Genomic DNA, 5,090 nt, shown 5'->3' with positions numbered 1-5,090 from the left:
GGGGATCGAGCTCGGGACCTTGGGCTTGTGAGGCAGGCGGTGGAACCACTGAGCTAAATCCCCGGCTTTTGTGTGTGTATGTGTATGTATGTATGTATGTATATATATATATATATATATATTTAAATATATATGAATGATTCTTCTCAGTCCTGACTTTTAAATGGGAACTTACCATTATCTACCAAGGCTAAACTAGCCCTCTTGGTTGGGGGGTGGGGTGTCGGGGAAGCTGGGAAGCAGGGAGACAGGGTCCTCCTTGAATCCCTCAGTGTTGGCCAGCCATTAGCAGGTGAGTGGAGCTGAGGGTTAGGGTAAGACGATGAGTAACTTGACTGTCGTGGTCCAAGGAGACAGGATGGGTCTGAGCTGGGGCAGTGGTGTGTGAATGGACTCAGCAGGCCAGGGAGTCTTAGCATGTGAGAATGGAGGCAGTGAAGAACCCTGCCTTGGGAGACTACTAGATCGCTGATCGGGGTGGGGTGTGCTGACAGTGAGGGGACTATGGAGTTTGCAGGTGAAGCTGTGAAAGAGCAGGCGGATTCATTGTCTGGTGCTCCAGACAGCGGTTAAGGCTGGTGGTTCAGAGGTGACCGGGGCAGAGCTGGTGGTCAGGATCATAGAGTAGGTGTGATCATCAGGCAACAGTAGAAGGAACCCTGCGCAGAGGCAGAGGAGTTTGAAGGGAGCACAGGCAGACCAAGGAACTTCAAGAGAGCAAGGAGGACCTGGAGTGCCCACGCTTAGAAATGTAGAGAGGAAAGGTGGAGGTGCACACCTGTAATACCAGCACTTGAGAGGATAAGGCAGGAGGATCTCCATGAATTTGAGGCCAGCCTGGGCTTCATAGTGAGTTTAAGGCCAGCCTGGACTACATAATGAGACTGTCTCAAACAAACCAACCAACCAAACCAAAAAAAAAAAAATGCAGAGGGGAAAGTTCTGGAAGAAGAGGGATGCTGCAGCCTGTTGGGGTTGAGGATGGAGACCCTGCTGGGGAGTAGGTGATGGACTTCAGGAAGGACCCAGGCAATGATCAGCAAGCATAGCCAAACACAGTGGGTGGAGGATGGCCCGTGTCCAGCTGGGGCAGAGGCTGCCCAGCCCTGGAGCCCTGGCTCCCCGCACCTGACCCCAGAGGTACAATCTCATTCTCTTGTAGCTCACGAGCTTCAACCTAGGCTCTGAGCCAGTTTCTGGTGATGAGGGGCACTGTGCAGAGCCATGCACACCTTCCAGCTCCCATGCTGTGACCAGCAAGTGGCCTCTGATCAGTTACTTGGTCATAAACAAGGACTTGGGGTTTTAGGGAAAGGCTGGAGTATGGGCTGGGCATGGTGGCATATGCCTGTAATCTTAGCACTTGAAAGGCTGAGGCAGGAGGATTGCATAGTTTGAGGCCAGTCTGAATTGCATAGTGAGACCCTGTCTCAAATAACTAAACAACAAAATGAGTGTGGACCATGGACAGAATCACAGCTGGGTGCTGGGCTGCTGCTTGTCTGTCTGTGGCAGGGTCTGGGGGTGAGGGTCTCATCCCATGCACAGGAGCCAGCGGTGGCTGTGCTACTTGATTTGTGGCCAGGCCTGGTAGAGGCTGGTGTTACAGTGCCCCTCTGTCATGAGCAGTGAGATATAGGAACCCTTCCCCTGGGGAGTGTAGGAGTTGGAGGTAGGTTAAACTCAGCTTATAATTGTGCCCTGAACTCATTGAGAAAGTTGTTGGTCAGGTAACCTATTTCTGAGTGCACAAACCTTGACCTTGCTACAGCACAGACTGACACGGGGGTTGAATGACAGACAGACAGAGGGATGGGCAGGGAAGCTGGAGGAGGAGGACAGGGTATTTTGGTGGGAGTAATTAGGATAGACTTGCTGCAGGAAGCCAGAGACCCTGGAGCAAATAGGAGGTACTTCTGGAACACTTGCTCGGAAGCCTTAGGGGCATTTCCTCCCAGCTGGGCCTCAGTTTCTCTATAGCTGGACTAAGAAAAATTGGACTGGCTCTGTCGGGCACCCTGTATTAAGTAGGCAAGGTAGTTGGCAGCCAGTAGATCTGGTTAACAAAAGTGTCCCAGAAGCCACTGCTGTGGTCTGGCCACGACTAGGGAGCCAGGAGCTCGCTGGGGGTCTGGGTAGATGATGACAGCCCGAGGCCAGGCCCAGGTCCCAGGAGGCTGGCCCAGTGTTGTTTCCTGGAAATGTCATCCTCAGTTAAGCTGGAGCCACTGGGTCCCCATGGCCAAAGTGGCCAGTAAAGTAACCTCTTACGAACAAGTGCCAGGAGCCGGGTGTCAGAGGCCTGATCATGAAAGAAACCAGACTCCCTTATCTGCCTTCCTTTCCCAGACACACTGTGTGATAACAGAGTTTAATGCTTTGGGAGAAGTCTTAAATGAGTGTTTTAAAACTGTGGTGTGAGTGGATGCGGGTGGGGGCAGTGAGGTTGATAGGTTTAGTATGGGGTGCTGCCTGGCCTGGGAGCCCACATGGACCAGGTAGCACTGAGAAGGCCTGAAATATTATTTCTTCTCCTGCAAAATGTTTAAAAACCTCCCCAGTAAGAGGGTCCTATCTCTCAGAGTCCCTGAAATTGGATTTATCTCATCTCTGCCTCTCCTCCTGAATTCCCATGCCTGGGCTTCCTCACAGGGCACCTCCTTCTTCCTTAAAGAGTGACATGGGGAATCTTAGGGTGCTCAACAGGACCTGTCCCCAGCCCTATGGCTCTGCACTGACTTCTTCCCTGGCGCAAGCACACAGGGGGTCTTCCTTGGTTCCCTCACTCATGGCTAGGGCAGATTGCTCCCACCCAAAGAGGACAGATGCCCCAGGAATGAATTTGGACCCTGAACTGGCTCTGATCTAGCCGCTTGGCCCTTTGGTGTCAGTGCTCGAATTCTGTGAAGATCCTGCTAGGTTGTCTCTTCTTCCCTGACTAGGACAGGGCCTATGGGGCCAGGTCTCACCCCGATGCAGGTCCTGGGAGCCAAGTCTTGTGTTATCCTCTCTGCACTCTGGAAGCCCAGAGCACTTTGTAGGTAGAGTTCTGGATTGGGGAGGAAGACTTCTATCCTCAAATCTTGAAGTAGTCACTGCCTTCAGCCAGTGTGAGTTTGAGGGCATCCTGCCCTGCTTTAGGTTGGTTTCCCATCTGTGTGATGATAGGTTCAAAGATGGGCTCACAGTAGCCGCTTGGTCTGAGGCGTGGGCAGGTGAGGAGAGGCTGGAGTATGGAACTGGGGTGGGTGAGAGGCAGGGGAATGTGAGAGTGCAGACTCAGCCCCACACCCCAGCTGCTGCTGTTCTCCCAGCCTGAGTTAACCCAGATTCTTTCTCTGTGCCCTGTGCTAGAGACCCCTTTGCAGGAATCTCATTAATGGAGAGATGTGGGGCCTACTTCCTGTTTTGTCTCCTGGGGGTATCTTGAGGGGTAGGGGGCATGCGAGGCAACATGCAGCGACAGGCATTCCACCCCTCAAGACCTACATTCCTGGGAAAATGATTTCACCATTAGCCTTTTCTTCCAGGCCCCTGCCTGGACCTGTGGAACCTGTTGGGCCAGAGCAGAGGGGGTAGGAATGGAGACCCCAAAGCTGAGCTGGCCCCAGTGACAGTGGAGATGAAGGTTCCATCTGGACTGACTGATTCTCTCCCCTTGTTGATTTGCTTTATGTTTTAGGGGTGCCCTTCCTACTGTGGGGCTCCAGCATAGCCCAACCCTTCTCCAGTGGTCTTCTGGATGGGTCTGGCCTCTCTTCACCCTTCTGAGTCAGAAGTTGAGGGGTTGCCTCCTCTCCAAGGCCATACTGTCTTCAGGCTCTGTGTCCTGTCCTCTGTCACATTCTCAGGGTCCCACCCTGCAGATGGTTCCCGCACCTTGTCATCCAGTTTTTTTGCAAGCTGTCAGTGCGGTCCTAAGTCTTCCATCTGGAAAAACTCAGACCTCTGTCTCTCGCTCTCCTTACTTGACCAGAATCTGGGCGGCTGGTGAAGCACCCTGCAGCCCAAACCACCTGCCTGAAATTTCTGTCAGCTTCTCCTCAGGCTGTCTCCTGCCCCCACCCCTATCCCATGCTTCTGGTTCCATTTCTACAGCCACCACTAGCGGCATCTTTTTGGCAAAATGCGATGGGGTGTGATTTCCATCTCACTTTGACCTTCTTTTCCTTGACCCCAGGCTGCCTTTGGACACACTACCTTCTTGATTGACTTCCCTCCTGGCTTTCTTACCATCTCACTGCATTTCTTCCTTCCTCCCTGGCTGTCCCTCCTCTTCTCCACCACAGATACCTTCTTGTTTCCTGTGATGGGGCTGCCACATCCAGGCCCCCAGCATCCCTGTGCTCTTCCTCTTCTGGGCTCCCAGGAGCCTGTGGATGTTGTGGCTCCTGTTTGCCCACTGCCCATCCTTTCTGTTACACTTTGGGCTCAAATATCCAGCTACCTCCTCAGTTCCCTGGTATCCCAGGGACACATGTCTTGTCCAAACAGAAATCTTTGCCATCCCCTCAAAAACCTCCATAGTCACTTGGGTCCGAGTCACTGGAAGTGGCACCACATCCACTCACTCTGCCTGTTGGATCCCTTTCTTCCCGAAGCTCTCACTGCTTTAGTCACTGGAAGTGGCACCACATCCACTCACTCTGCCTGTTGGATCCCTTTCTTCCCGAAGCTCTGAGTCCTGGTCCCATGTCACTCCCACATCATCCCTGGCTGGGACTCTTGAGTTGACTGGTCACTCACCTGGTGCCCCCTTTTCATGCCACTCTCTATCCCTAGAACACTCCTTGGGCTCCTCTCTTATCTAAGGAGTAAAGTCCAAGTAGTCTGGGTTGGCAGGTTGGGTTGCATGGTCATGTAGGGTCAGAATATCTGGGCCTTGATATCTCTTTGCTTTTCAGTCACCAATCATGTAACTGGGAGTCACCTCCTCTACTCAGGCACCTGGCTCACTCTGGACTTGGCTCAGACATCACTGCCCTTGGGAAGCCCTCTCTGCCCCCTGGGTGAAGTCTGTCTTAGGTACCTTCATGCTGGCTGCACCATCTGTGACCCTGACAGCCTGATTACCCCATGGGTCTGGGCAC

General features: G+C 53.0%; 1 protein-coding gene across 2 annotated transcripts in view; it reads left to right on the top strand.

Moving 5' to 3' along the window:
• Positions 1-5,090, top strand: part of Smtnl2 (smoothelin like 2) — a 21,710-nt gene that overhangs the window by 1,966 nt on the left and 14,654 nt on the right. The gene's annotated exons all lie outside the window — the stretch shown is intronic.

The sequence above is a fragment of the Fukomys damarensis genome, unplaced genomic scaffold, assembly GCF_012274545.1.
Source record: "Fukomys damarensis isolate Sample0158 unplaced genomic scaffold, DMR_v1.0_HiC HiC_scaffold_13, whole genome shotgun sequence".
NCBI lineage: Eukaryota > Metazoa > Chordata > Mammalia > Rodentia > Bathyergidae > Fukomys > Fukomys damarensis.
The sequence above is the reverse complement of the archived record's forward strand: the minus strand, read 5'-3'. Positions and strand labels throughout refer to the sequence as shown.